The sequence below is a fragment of the Tupaia chinensis genome, unplaced genomic scaffold (genome assembly GCF_000334495.1).
Source record: "Tupaia chinensis unplaced genomic scaffold, TupChi_1.0 Scaffold000346_1, whole genome shotgun sequence".
Taxonomy (NCBI): domain Eukaryota; kingdom Metazoa; phylum Chordata; class Mammalia; order Scandentia; family Tupaiidae; genus Tupaia; species Tupaia belangeri.
Window position 1 is genome coordinate 4,271,305 of NW_006159840.1, and position 15,744 is coordinate 4,287,048.

At 42.3% G+C, this 15,744-nt stretch overlaps 1 long non-coding RNA gene across 2 annotated transcripts; it reads right to left on the minus strand.

Annotated features, from left to right (window-relative positions):
* Positions 1 to 1,196: 1,196 nt before the first annotated feature.
* Positions 1,197 to 12,964, minus strand: LOC114008461 (uncharacterized). Of its 2 annotated transcripts, XR_003549991.1 has the most exons (4): positions 12,875 to 12,964; positions 12,552 to 12,675; positions 2,172 to 2,466; positions 1,197 to 1,242 (listed from the first exon to the last, which is right to left on the minus strand). It is a non-coding gene; the product is annotated as an uncharacterized LOC114008461 (long non-coding RNA). The 2 variants fall into 2 exon arrangements; XR_003549990.1 differs by having other exon boundaries at positions 12,552 to 12,964.
* Positions 12,965 to 15,744: the final 2,780 nt, after the last annotated feature.

Consider the following 15,744-nt stretch of genomic DNA (forward strand, 5'->3'; position numbering starts at 1 on the left):
TAACAACAGGATTCAGTAACGCTAAGGATTTGCATTTATTGAACTAATACGTATATGAATAAGGTCCAAAATAGTAACCCATCACTGTATTTTCTGGAGATAGGGAGTTTGCTTTTCAAACAGTGACTTGAAGAACCCATCAGACCTTGTATGTGTAAATTTGTTGTTTGGTTTTGTCAGGATAAATCTCTAGAAGTTTCTGTTCTATATTTCAAGGAGAAAAACAATGCCACAAGAATATGAATACCATGATTTGAAAGACAGAGTTTAGTTGCTGTGGGGCTTAAGATAAGGGGCTGAAGAGGCTTGGGGCACATAAACGAAAATCTTCACTGCTCATTGTCTGAGGGCTCCTTTCTTCCATTGCCTGTTTCTGTTTTCCCTTTCTTTTCTCCCAGACTCTGATGTGCAGAGGTGGAGAAAAAGGGGAAGATTTGGATAAGAGAATTAAAAACGTATACCTCCGCTCTGCGCTCTACCAAGGGGACCATTATACATCTCTATATGTTGATGGTTGGAACGTCCTTCTAGATTTCTTTTACCTGGAAGCTTGGTCAGCACTCTGGGCAATAGCTGGCAGTGAGTGTGCTGGACTGTACTGTAATTGTGCTCTGCTCTCAGGGTCACCAGTAATCATGGCATGGATGCTGCTGTTGACAGTATCATTCACATTGTTGTGCACCTGCACCATTAGCCAAGCCCGACCACAGGCTCTATGACCTTACTTTGACTGGGAAATGAACAAGATCCCAGTGGGGTAGTTGAGGCAGGTATTCTGGAGAAGATTATTTGTATTGAGCTTTACACTTCCAGCCCAAAAGTAAACAGTTGACATTTATCCTGTGTGATTTTGTAGCTTTATCAGGGTTAGTCATTCCCATTTCAGCTTGAAACAGGCATTCATGGACTTCATTTACCATGTAGCTTTACTCATATTCCAGGGAGTCACTTACGGAATAGTGACACATGACTATCGATCAGCCAGACCCTTTATGTGCAAGCTGAGTCCTTTTCCTACTCCATGTTCTGAAAGGAGCTAATTGTGGTGAGTAGAAAGGATGATATTGACCCTGTACTGATGTTTACCTGTTCAAACCCTTATAATTCTTATAGAGCTATAAGAACCAGAGAAATCAACTTAACTTTAGTTGTGAAGTTGGAATGCATAAAAATACCTACTTTATTTATTTATTTATTTGTTAGACTCAGAAATGCTTGTAGGAAGTGGTTCCAGTTCCAGTGCTGTGGAGGGAAGATTAGATCTGGAATGAGAACTTTTGAGTTCAAGCCTTGCATCCTGACTTTAGGTCACATGAACTCTGTGATACTTAGTTTCGTTTTCTGTGAAGTAGGATAATAAGCACTGTGGACATGGAAAACCCTTATGGTCATGAGTGACAGGATCAAAGGAGATATACACATGAAGTCTCCTGGAAAAACATGCCCCAGAAAGGAATGTGAACTGCTATGTCTATGACGGGGCCGTGGCCATGGTGGGGCTTAGGTGAGAATGCATCACCAAGAGACACATATAGGAAAGTGAGGGCTAGCCGTGGTGCAGCAGAAGCACAAAGCTATGTGATACTGCGCCTACATGGGAAGGTGCTGGGTTCACATCCTGTACACGCAGTGCCTGCCTGTGACCTTGGCTGACTGAGGCAGAGGGTGGATCAGGGTGTGAAGGTCCTGTTGGGGATGACTTTCCTTCTCTGTGACAGAAGAAAGAAAGAAACTTTAAAAAAAAAGGAAAAACGAAGCAAGGACCCTAATGATCTGATATGATCTGATTGTTGCCTTTATATTAGAATTCCATATGAATGTTTTTTATTCAGCCAGCCACTGCATAACCTGGTCATATCTATTTTCTCCCTTTTCAAAGCACTGAATGCAAGGCTTGTATTCTTATAAGCGTCATTAAATAAAAATATACACCAGTTTACCCACGCCCATTCACCATGGCAACTGATTTAAAGGATATCGCTATTTGTCTATATGTTTATATTGTGAGGTTCTTCAGGGAACTTCTGGCCTGCTTGTCACATTTGCTACTATTTTTATTAAGGAGGATAGACAGAGAAATAATTGACTATTTCTCTGAAGTCTTTTCCTTGGATGAAATTATATTACCTAGGCAGAGTATAGCCTCCGTGGGGCCTTTCAGGCTTATTTACCTGTTTATTTTATGATGCTGTTGCTATTGTTGCTGCCATAACAGGTGCACGTGTGCGAAATAATAACATTATTGTCAGACAAGTGGGCTGGGTAGGTGAGAGCCTTGGGTGGGTCCAAACAGCAGAGGATGCTGTGCTAGCAAAACCCAGGTCCGCCAAGATGGAGAAAATGGTGCAGCTGCATAGATGCTCATTCGTTTTTGCATCCAACGTCACGTTGCATGTTCTGCCCAAGATAAGAAAGCAGTCGTTGGTAATGACGGGCATCACTCATTCTGACATCTATCCGATGCCCCTAGCAGAGGTAAAAATGCAAAATACAATTTGTTTAGTTGTAATGAAAAAGCAAATGCCTCATCTAAAAAGTTTTATTCATCCAAGAAATATCCTAAAAGTTCCATTTAGCTGACTAAAGAGAAAATGTAGTAAATAACTAAAGGAAAATTACTAAGGAATGCTTAAAGAAGGCTTAGGTTAGCTGCTTGGGGACTAGCAAAATAGCAATTAAGTTTATAGAATGAAGGGATTAAAAGTAACGTAAATGAAAAGTAGAAGGAAATGAACTCTGTTCTAATCTCTAAAAATGGCTTAAATAAAATGCTCATTATAGGGTGGGTTTATGAGGCACGCCAGAAGCTGCAAGGATTAGGATGCATGGATTTAAAAGGCTCGGAACCTTCTTTTGACGACGCTGACAAAATGCCATGCGGTCGTTCCTTCCTCCGGTATCTCTCCAGCCTGTGCAATAGAAATTCTATCTGAACCCAGGTTACTGCTCGGTTTTCTCATCGTTGTTAATTAAAAAATGCTTTTCAACTGATCTGTTCCTGGGCGAAATTCTACAAACATACACATTTATAGCTTGTATTTATTTTGCAAGTCCCCCCATGTTAGAAAATTGCACCAAACAGTACACTGCAGAATGATTCTGGAAATAGTTCTTGTGATTCAGGGATGGAAAGTACATGAATAACCAAATGCACCTCTAATCTTAACTCCAAGGCATTTCTATAATTGACGCTCCCTGAACCTTCTGTGAGTGATGGGCTGGAGAGTCGAGGGATTTAACTTGAAAAGGCTCTGACACTTAATGATTTATGGCTGCCTTCCTCCCTGAGCTGGCGCCCGGTATCTGCTCCGCACAGAACATGACCGGGGCACCAGGGAGCCGAAACCTCATTTAGTTACACAGGGAGCCTAAACGGTATAGCACTTCAAAGATCAACTGATCGTAATGGGAAGCCTCGGCGCCCCAGATCAGCGCTGGAGGAGCGGTGGCCTCCAGGGAGGGTTGGACTAAGGTGTCTTTCCTAAAGGTGGGGGCACACCTCCTGCCGGCTCCCTGTCTTGTCTTGGGGAGCCTGGAGAGAAGATCCCGCTATCTGGCAAGTGCTACTGCTTTCAGGGCAGCTATTTTGTCATCTTGAATATTTCATCACCTTCCAGTCTTCTCTTTGGTTTGCTAAGCACTCTTATTAGGCAAACCCCTAGGTGCCAATGGATCTGAAGCTGGTTCACCACCTGTGAAAGCCCCATTTTGGGGATGAAGAGAAATTCCTGCCTTGAGAGAAAACATGGGGCTTGTGCCACCACCAAAGCAACTTCAGAGGTGGTTGCGATGTTGCCCTGTCCAGAACGTGTAACTGAAGACACAGTGACAGTAGTAGTAGGCACCACTTGACGCAATCCGACTTAGGCCACTTGGAATTTCTGTTCATCACAACACCGTCAGGATGGCTCACCTTTGCACCCTCTGACATAGGGCTCAACCAGCAGACAGGTCGAGGCTACCAGGGCATGTTAGACTGAGGAGGAAAGAAGAGGTGTGAAAGCTTGCAGGCAGTTCCCGTTCAGATGGCAAAGCCCATATGAAATTCTGTTAGTAAAGACTTTTTATTCCATGATTATTTTATTATCTAGAAGCTGTGAAATAGCATGTTTGAAAACAAGTTCCAATGAGCGAGGTTTCACTGAGTTAGTAATAAACAAAATCTGTACCTCTTAGACACACACATATTGAAAATGGAACCATTTTTATACCCTCATTAGGATTTATTTAGAAGTATGTTGGGCCGAGGACAGGTGCTGGATGGCCCAGAGTATGCTTTCTGAGACTCTGGGCAGAGCTTGTCCTCCTCTGGGTGATCCACGTGGTTTTTTCTTTCTCTGAGCCCTGGCTGAGCAGCCTCAATGGGGAGGAGCAGAGGTTTCCCAGCAAACAGCATCACCCTCTCCTGGTTCTTGTGCTCCAGAAGCCTGAATCTTCAACAAAGACCCTTGAATTGTAAAGAAGTCAGTGGAAGGAACCTTGTGAGGCAGAGCGGGGCTTCCCTTCTCCAGCTAGGAAGCAGGTCCCAGGACTGAATTTGGTTAGCAGGCAGCATAAGTGAAGAGTTCAGTGATGCGAGAAACCTAGAGGAAGGCTCCATGAAGTTTGAGGAGCACAGAGGCAGCGGGATCTGCACCCCAGCCCTCACCCTTACCCCAACTCCACAGAAGCAGCACTGTCAGAGTGATGGTGGTAGATAGGGCTGCAGACTGCTGGGCAATGATCCATGTCCTCAGGGTGGCACAATCACCAGACAGGAGGACCCTGTGCTTGCAGTGTTAAGAAGGAAGCAGAGGGAACTGTGGACCTCAGGAATGGGATGGTGACCACAAGATGGCTCAGTGGGGACTACAAAATCAAAGACCGAAGTCCATGTGGGACAAAAGATGACAAAAGCCATTAAGGATGAAATTCCAGCTCTCCACCAACACAGATCTATAAGCTCTTTGCACTGTGCAGGTCCTTGAAACTGAGACACAACCCGGGAAGACAATGGGTGTACATTGAATTGCCTGAGCTGTACAAACTTGAACAGAGTTAAGTTGTAGAAATCTTGTTTTAAAAGGTCTTCACCTCTGAGTTTGTAGATTGATACTAGGAACTGTTCAGAAGCCTGTAGTAGTTTCAAATAAACCATTTCTTTTAGGTTATAGGTTCAGTTGTGTCTCCAAAGATGGCATGTTGGCATCCTATCCCCTACGACCCAGAATGTGATCTTAGGTGGGTCTTTGCAGAAGTGACTGGGTTCAAATGAGTGAATGGGAGAGCCTCCATGCAGGGTAACTGGAGTCCTCATGAAAACAGGGAAATAGGGACAGACCTGGAACAGACCTTCCCTAGAACCTCAGAAGGAACCAGCCCTGTGACGTTCAACTTAGGAGTTCTATCTTCCAGAACTGGAAGGCAGTAAATTTCTGCCATTTAGGACACTCTGTCTGTGATATTTGTTATAGCAACCCAGGCAAAGCAATTATAATCCTATCTTCTTGGTGTTCTAGGACTCAGTATATTTTCCTGAACAGGCAACGAAACAATCTTTATTTGTCCACTCCACACTTTATGGTAGATAGATGAGTTCCACAGTCACAAATATGGGACAGTAATTTCTTAAGGCTCAAGTCCCTCTCTGGATTTGGGGCTTCCTGGAAAGGCACATGGTCTGATGACTTGGATCTTTGTCCTCAGGTGGGGCATTTGCCTCTGCTGCTCTCCAGGTACAAAGCCAGCTTCTTGCAAGTGTTTGGCCTCCCACAGTCACAGAACTCAGGACCTCTTGCTCTTGCTTGCTTTAGGAAAGAGGACACCCAGAAGTCCTCTGAGATGCCTGCTTCTGCTGCTTCTAGCTGCCCTTAGTTCTGCTACCTGAGAGGTTGGCTAAAATGCAGGGAAGATGGCCTTACTCATCCACTGCATTCTGCTTCTAGACCAGCATTGTTTGACAGACATATAATGGGACACACACATATACCTTAAAATTTTATACATGTTGCATTAAAAATCCAAAGCAAATAGGTGAAAGATAACATTCTAAAAATGGCAAGAGGGACTAGCAGATGGCATAATGGTTATGTCACTGGACTCCCACGTAGTTGACTGTATTTAAGTCCTGAACTTAGGGACTTAAACTCTCCCTGAGCGTGTGTGTGTATGTGCCTAAGATCCTGAGAGGAGAATGGAGGAGAAAGGATTGTAGTGTGGCCATCCCCCATGGGGGCGATTTCTTGCTTTCTAGCTTTCTGTTTCTCCAATAAGTGCATGCACCCTATAGCAAAACATTTCTCTTTAGAATAAATAAATAAAAATAGCAAGAAAGAAATGACAAATTACTTACAAAGGTTATCCTATTATGTTAACATCAGTCCTCTCAACTGTAACAGTGGAAATGAGGGGAGAATGAGCAGACATTTTCAAAACATTAAAATAAAAACAATTTCAACGAAGAATACTATACCCAGAAATATTATCCTTCAAATGTGAAGAAGAAAAAAAATCATTCTCAGATAAACAAAAACTGAAAGAATGTACCTACACTAAATCAGCTCTTCAAGAAGTACTGAAGGGAATACTCTACGAGGAAAACTAAAGAGAGACTAACACAAATAAGAGAACACAAAACAACCAAAAAAATGGGTAACAAAATGGTAGGGATAAATGCAAATATCAATAATAATGTTGAAAATTAATGGATTAAATTCTCCAATTAAAAGACACAGACTGACTGAATGGATTAAGAAAAAATCCCAGACCCTCTATATGATACTTACAAGAAACACACCTCATTGATCAAGACATACATAGACTGAAAGTAAAGGACTAGAAAAAGATATTCCATGCAAATAGAATCCTCCCCCACCCTAAAATAAAAGCTGGAATCCTGATACTGATATCAGACAAAATAGACTTCAAGACAAAAACTGTAAGAAAGGATGAAGGACACTGTAGAGTACTAAAAGGGCCAACCCACCAAAAAGATGTAACGCCAATAAATATCTATGCACCCAACATTGGAACATCCACTATGTGAAAGAAAAACTGCTAGACCTAAAAGGAAAGGTAGATTGCAATACAGAAATCACTGGGGATCTCAACACCTGTTACCTCTGGACAGTCATGTAGACAAAAAATAAACAGACACGGGAACTAAATGACACCATAAAACAAATGGACTTGTCAGAGATAGATGATATTTTACCCAACAACCACAAAATATACATTTTTCTCATCCTCATGTGGAACATTTTCAAAGACTGACCACATGATAGGGCACAAAACAAGCCTTTAATTAAAAAAAAAAAAAACCAGAAACTATAATGAACATCTTTTCTGATCCAAATGGAATTAAATTTGAAATCTACTACATAAAGAACCTTTGAAAATATACCAATATATGAAACTGAACAACCTACTCCTAAACAACTTCACAACATAAAAGAAATTAAAGCTAAATTCAAAAGACTCTTTGAAACTAATGATAATGAACTCATGAGTGCATAATTTATGGGACAGAGTGAAAGCAGTCGTAAGGAGAAAGTTCACAGCAATTAGTGCTCACTAAAAAAAAAAAAAATGATAAAGAAAGGTGGCAGGGACCAGCAGTTAGCGTAATGGCTATGTTGCTGGACTCCCATGTAGTCGACTGGGGTTCAAGTCCCGGACCAGGTGGCTTAAACTCAGGCTGGGTGCCTGTGCATGCATGCCCAAGATCCCAAGAAGAGAGTGTAGGAGAAGGGATAGCAGCATGGCCATCCCCCCTGGGGGTGATTTCTTGCTTTCTATCTGTCTGTCTTTCTGGCGAGCGCACGTTCCCTATAGCAAAAACCTCTCAAAAAAAAAAAAAAAAGAAAGAAAGAAAGGTGGCAAATAAAAAACCCAATGACATACCTCAAGGAACTAGAAAAACAACAAACAGAAAAAGAGAACCCCCCCTAAAATTTTTTTCAGAAAAAAAAAGAAATAATAGAGATTAAAGCAGAAATGAATAAAATAGAGTAAAAGGACCACACAGAAAAAAAAAAAAAAAAAAAGAAACCAAAAGCTGGTTCTTTGAGAGGATAAATAAAATTGACACACCATTAGCTAGACTAATCAACAGAGAAAGGAACCAGATAAAATCAGCAATCAAACAGGTAACATTATAACAGATATAACAGAAATACAAAAGATCATGAGAGAATACTATGGCTAACTATATGCCAACAAACAAGAAAACCTAGTTGAGATGGACAAATAATTTACCTAGACTGAACCAAGAAGAAGTAGAAAGCTTAAATGGACCCATAAGCAGTAAGATTAAATCAATAATAGTCTCCCAACAAAGGAAAGCCCAGGTGAAAGTAAGTTTAAGAAAATTTTTTCCGGAGCATCTGTTTATTGGTTGGAGAGAGACAGAGAGAGAGAAAATGAGAAAGCCCGTTCCTATACCCTATGGTGGATGGTCAGGTCACAGTCTTTTTTTGAAAGGTTTTTGCTGTAGGATGAGAGTGCTTGCCAGAAAGACAGAGAGAGACAGAGAGACAGAAAGTGAGAAATCACCACCCCCCCCATGGGGGGATGGCCACGTCACAATCCCTTCTCCATTCTCTTGTTGGGATCTTGGGCATGCACACACACACCTGGCGTGAGTTTAAGCCACTGGGTCCAGGACTCAAACTGTGATCGACTACATGGGAATCCAGTGACATAGCCATTACACCAACTGCTAGTCCCAGGTCACAATCTTTTCTCATTTCTTCCTCTTTTGGGAAATTGAGCGCACATGTTCCCAGAGTTTTTCTCAAGCCACAGGGTCTGGGACTCAAACTGCATGGTTAGTCATGCAGGATCCAGTTGGCCACAAACTAGGTTGAAATTAATTTTAGTAATACATTTTATTTAACTCAATAGATCTAAAATATTACTATTTAACTCCTTAATGGTATAAAATATTGTTGAAATAGTCTAGTCTTGTTTTTTTCCTTTTTTTTTTGTTGTTGTTTTATTCCAGTTTATATGGTATGCTTATAGCACATTTTAGTTCAGAGTCACACTTCAAGTGTATGTATGCATAGGTCTGGCAAGCAAAATGGCCAGTATATTTCTAGACCAGAAAGCTACCTCTAAACCTCCTACCTTGACCTTGTATGTTTCCAGGGTCCCTGTTTCTTGGACTCTAGCTTACACAGGTGTGGCTCCTCTGGAGACAGCTTGAGGGGTGACCACGCTCACTGTACATATAGTGTCCCTCGTCATGGGCTGGGAGCGGACTCAGGTGACTCTTCTTCCTATAGACGAGCTCTTGCCTTGTACTTGAGAAAGCTGGTTTCTTTATCACCTTCTTTTTCTTCTTTCTTTTTCCATGTGGACATATTTTTGCTTTCCCAAGAAGTCACTAATAGGACATAATTTTATATCCCTAGAAATGTGGTTTCTAGACCAACTGATTTTCATTTTATTAGTTTAACCAAGAAAAGTCTGACTACTGGATGCCTGAAAAAAATCACCCAAAGAGTGAACCTCTTTGATAAGGCATGGTTTGCTGTGATGATCTCTATCTTCCTGTTGCCAATATTAATATAAGGAGATTTTTCTTCTGCCAGAAAAACTAGTGGAAAATGCAATTGACGTATGAATTTGTTTGGGTACAAACATTTTTTTAAATCTGTGCGTCTTTTTTCATGATATGCATTTTCCATGAACCTTCTGTAGACCACCCCCCCCTTGTATTTGCTATACCTCCGTATTTTCCACCTCCGTATTTCCCACCTATGTAAAGGCCTTCTTTTACCGTTCACCTCTATGAGGCAAGACGATGCTGTAAATCCGCCCTTCCGCGTGGTTTCCTCTCTAGGACAACTCAATTATTCTGGCTTCTGGGCTTCATTCCCTATTAATAGGGTTGCTTGAACTTTTTTGTGGTGTTTCTTCTTAGTTTATTTCTTTGATTTATTGGTACTGTTTAAGTTCCTGTTTCCCACTAAATTCTTCTTTCTGATTCCATCTTACATGCTGTCCCCATAATTTCATTCCCACCAATAAACCTTGACATTTGTTAACTACTGAGTCTCGCAGAGCTGAGCTACAATTCATGTCATCCATTAATCAATCAGACAGCCGGATGAGGTTTGTTCCTTCAGTCTTTGTTTTTTACCATAGGGCGGTGCTTCTCATTCCATTTTAGTCTTAAATTATAGTGAACTTGCTGTGGCTGTGTCTAGATTAGTTGTATTATATTGCATTCTTTCTGTGGTGAGGGACCATGGCCAGGGAAGTGAGTACTAGATGGTGGTGAGGCCCACATGGTTGGGAATGTTTCCCTCCTCTGTACCCCTTGGAGGGGACGCAGACCATGCTGTGCAGCCAAAGGTTGCCACGGTTTCCTCTGGCATCTGATGGGAAGTCAGGTGGGTTTGCTTTCCTCCATGCAGTAGTGGGAGGTAGGATGCCTCTACCGACCTCCTACACACTCTCTACAAGGCAAGTTATGGGGAAAGTGACACCTTCCTAAGCCATAGTCCATGTCTGTTGGTTCTGTGTCCACTTAGGTTAGGGGGATTCTGTAATAGCCAACATCACACTCCGCTGGGTGACCATCTTCTCTTGAGTTGAACCATCAAAACTAAAGCTTTTGGAGCAGTAGATAGTATGGTGGTTATGTTTCTGGACTCTCACATGGCCAACTGCGGTCTGAGTCCCAGACCCAGTGACTTCAAACTCATGCTGGGTGTGTGTGCATGCATGCCCAAGATATCAGGAGGAGAATGAAGGAGAAGGGACTGTGGTTTGGCCATCCCCCTGGTGGGTGATTTCCCACTTTGCCTCTCACTGTGTCTGTCTGTCTGTCTTTCTCTCTCTCCAGCAAGCACACGTGCCCTATTGTAGAAACCTTTTAAAGAAAAACAAAAAACAAAAAACAAAACAAAAAACTATAGCTTTTTCTTTTTTGGGGGAGAGGTTTTCACTATAGGGCGTGTGCGCTCGCCAGACAGACAGAGAGAGACATAGAGACAGAAAGTGAGAAATCACCCCCCAGGGGAATGGTCACGCCACAATCCCTTCTCCTCCATTCTCCTCTCGGGATCTTGGGCATGCACGCACACGCGTCCAGCGTGAGTTTTAAGCCACCGGGTCCGGGACGCAAACCACGGTCTACTATGTGGGAGTCCAGCGACATAACCATTATGCTAACTACTGGTTCCCAAAAAACTATAGCTTTTAAAACATAAATACTGGCCAGCTCAGCATTTTCATATCATTCAAACTAGTATTAGAGACCCATGACTGTGGTGGAAGAAAGGCATTACAGAGCCTGTTTCCACTTAGCCGTTTCTCCTCATCAGAACCAGGAGCGCTGCACCTATGGACAAGCATGTGGGACTCTCCTCTGGGAGTTTGTCAATACCAGGCTAATGTGTAGACGGGATGCACAGCTTCCATGAGAGGAAATACGGAAAAGGGTTAGATGGGAAGCGGCAGGTCATTGGAAAAGAGATAGGTTGTTTTGGTTGAGTAAGAAAAATGAGATTTGAGGGCAGCCCTGCATTTCCTAGCTGTGTTTCCAGGAGCGTGTCCCAATTCTGGGCTCCTGCTTTCCTGATTGGCCAGATTTTCTTCTCTTGGTTGCTGCGGTGCAGTGGGTAAGTCTGCCTGGTGTAAGACCACACAGGACTCAGTCCGGTTTTGTCACCCATTAGCTACATGAGCTTGGGCAAGTTATTTAAACTTCTCTAGATCTCAGTTCCCTGTCGGTAAAGTAGGAATAATAACATAGAAACCCCACCATGTTATTGTGAAGATTAAATGAGTTAATTTACATAAAATGCCTAGAACAATGTCTGTCTCTCAAGAAATGGTAGCTATTATTTTGATTATAATATAGAAAAAGAGGAATGAATTAACCAAACCCAGTATATCCTTATGAAGCTTCGTCACGAGAAGAGAAAGGGAAGCATTTGATAAGGGAGTGAACTAGCACTCCAGGGACCTAAACATGTGTTCCTTTGTTTAATGAACAGCATACAGTATTGATGTAGGATATTTCTGAATGCTGAGGTTGTTTAATGGGGTTAAGGTTTTGGCATGTGGAGGTCACACAGGACAGAGCAAGAAAAAGGAAGATCTAAAAACAAGTGGGCTGATTGATGAAGGGACAGTGGTCTAAGTTGGTGCCTGATGAAGCGTGCACAAGCATGTTGGTCTGTGTTCCTCTGAGAAACAAAACAGCAGTATCCGCAGTGGTATCTGTCATAGACATAGAAATATATAGATACAGATAGTGAGATTAATAGAAGGTTTACTATGGGAATTGGCCCATACAATTATGGGCATCAAGAAGAGTCATTTTCTGACATCTGCAAGCCAGAAAAGCCAAGAAAACCAGACATGTAGTTCAAGGATGAAGCCTGAGAACTGGTAGACTGGTGGTATAAACCCTGGAGTCCAAAGGTCAGAGAACTAGGAGCTCTGATGTCAGTGCAGAAGAAGGTGGATGTACGAACTCAAAGAAGAGAAACTGAATTCACCTTTTCTCCAACTTTTTGTTCTATTTAAGATCTTGAGGCTTCTATAATACTCACTTGAGCTGATGAGGGTGATCTTCTTTACTCAATTGACCAATTCAAATGCTATCCTCTTAGGAATCCTCATGACACGTGCAGAAATTATGTTTTATCAGCTATCTGGGCATCCCTTAGAACAGTCCTGTTGATCCATAAATTAATAATCACATCAAGGAACAGGGTGGAGAAAGGAAGTCCTTTTCCCTGGACATGATTCTCTGAGAGTAGTGAAGAGGATAACAGGTCAGTGGCTGGAAAGAAGGTCCTAGTGTGGGCCTGGGATATCACAAGAGCAACACAGCATGAAGAGATGCACAAGTTGTGAGCAAAGCAAGACTCACTGTGATCTCTTCTTCAAGAGGAGGGTCTACGGATAATGGAGCTGGAGACTGGAGTCCATCTAGCGTGGATGAGCTGGCCTGTGGTGACTTTGCAGTAAGGGCCTTTCAGTGGTTTGGACTTTGGTCAAACACAAGATAAATAGACAGGGCTCCTGGTGGGGTCAGGAGGGCAGTCTGAGGCAATAACTGCTCAGACACCCTTGAGATATTAATGCCCATAACCGATATTGATATTAATATACAGACCCTAAGAGCTCCTGTGACAGATCTCTCAGGCAAGAGCGCTTGACAGTTATATTGCTTTACTCAACTCCTTCTCAGTGGTCCTACATCTACAAATTCTGAGACCAGGTGGCAGAGTTGTGGACCACTCCACTGGAAAATGTAAATCCCAGCTCTAGTTTTAAAAAGTCATGGGACTTTTAATACACACTTATTATTGAAACAAACAAATGAACAAAACCCCTTGTTTTCTTTCCAAGCTAAGGCGTTCTGTATAAGTGAGAAGGGCCAATGCCTGAGGTAATGCGTCAGAAGAGCCTGTGTGGTAAGGACCTGGAGGAATGTCATGATGAGAACTATGGTGAAGGTCTTAGCTTCCTACTAAGGGAAGTCATCATGGTTAAAAGTGGGATTTAAGTAGTTTAACAGTAGAGTCTCAATTTATGTAATTTGTGAAACTGCAGGAAAAAAAGAAAGCCTTTTAAGAGGTATGTTACCCTGAACTGGTCTTCAAAGCAAAATATTGTATTTGAGGGGTGTGCAGATGTTGCAGTGGTTACCTGACTGGACTCCCACATGACCAACCGCAGTTGAAGTCCTGGGTCTGGTGACTGGAAACTCATGCCAGGTGCATGTGCATGCGTACCTAAGATCCTGGGAGGAGAAGGGAGGAGAGGGGATTGGGGCATGGCCATCCCCCGGAGGTGATTTCTCACTTTCCCTCTCACTGTCCCTGTCTCTCCCTCTCTCTCTTTTTTTTTTTTTCTTCTTTTTTTGGAGAGGTTTTTGCTATAGGGCACGTGCGCTTGCTAGACAGACAGAGGCAGGAAGAGGGAAAGTGAGAAGCCCCCCCCGGGGGTGTGGCCACGCCGCAATCCCTTCTCCTCCATTCTCCTCTCGGGATCATGGGCATGCACGCACATGTGCCTGGCGTGAATTTAAGCCACCGGATCCGGGACTCGAACTGCGGTCGACTATGTGGGAGTCCAGCGACATAGCCATTACGCTAACTGCTGGTCCCAGTCTCTCCCTCTCTTTGACAAGCGCACATACCCTAAGGCAGAAACCTCTTCTTAAAAAATTACATTAGATGTTTGACGAATCTGACTAGTTCTCATATCTGAATTATTGAGTGTTTAAAGTAGCAGTTCTACGCCCAGCCTGGTATCCCACTCAGGGGCAGACTAAACTGCAATGCCAGATACCACTTGGTCAATAGCAAGCTTAAATCTTGAAGGTTGGCTAGAAACACGCTAGTGTGTGCGCACGTGCCAGGATCCTGAGAAGCTGGAAGGCTGGGGAAAGGAGGCTGTGGCATGAGGAGACCCTGCAAGGATGCTTTTTGATCTCTCATGCACACACATGTTCTATGATGAACAACAAACATTAATATAGCAGTTCTGTTAAAACTTACCCAAGAGAGCATCGCTGTTTCAGAACTAAACGACATGTATGGTTTCTTTGCATCATCTCTGCCTTTTGCTATTATTTTTGAGAGAGGTTTTCGCTACAGAGTGCGTGCGCTCGCCAGACAGACAGAAAGAGACAGAGAGACAGAAAGCGAGAAATCACCCCCCAGGGGGATGGCCACGCCGCAATCCCTTCTCCTCCATTCTCCTCTTGGGATCCTGGGCATGCACGCACATGCGCCTGGCATGAGTTTTAAGCCACCAAGTCCAGGATGCGAACCGCGGTCGACTACATGGGAGTCCAGCGACATAGCCATTACGCTAATTGCTGGTTCCCTGCCTTTTGCTATTTTGTTGTGTGGGATTTCCTTTAAGAGAAAACCAAGTTATATAGTTTTGTATTTAACCTACCCATCTGTGAGTAGTTCTGACGATGGTATTTTGGTATTAAGCTCTGTTATGTGATACAATTTCTGTATGGATGATGCTTCAAGGTTTAGATTTATGGGCATGATACCTAGGTGTATCTAGCCATATGTATGGGATCTGGGATATATTGGTTTTTTTGAAAAGTCAGGACACATTTTGTAGAAAACATAGAGAAAACATGTCATGACTTTTCCAACGACACAGTATTTGGCACTAAATTTAGAAACCTGAGGGCTGAAGGGGTTTCTATGGTGGTCTTTGTATATTTGAAATAAAAGTATCATACATTTTGTTGAAAGACTTTGCTTCTATTTCCTTTCAGTGATGAATAACTACTTGAAATGAAAAAAAAATCATCTCATATTTACATCAGTATAGAAGTTTAATTAATAGTAAAATGAAGTATATTTTCTCAAATATATCCTCTTGGGTTAGCATTTTGTAGGGTAGAGTAGTTTTTTTTTCTTTAAGATTTCGCAGAAATTTACCTTTAGAACAGGGCACTGTGAAAAGTTTTTTTCATTTCTTATTTTATGGTTTTGTATTCACATTTATTGTACATCTCTATAGAACGCAATATGGCTTTTCAGGGTATGCATGCAGTATGTGACAAATCAAGGATCTTGCCATATATATATATCATTTTCATAGGAGAACTTTACATTCTTCAGGCACCTTGAAATATGAAGACTATAAACTCTTAAAAGTTTTAGCACTGAGTAGGCAGATAAGAAAGCTGTCTCATCTTTAGTGACAGAATGAAAACTGGCAACGAGAAGCTGACAGATCAGACTTCTAAGTCATGATCCT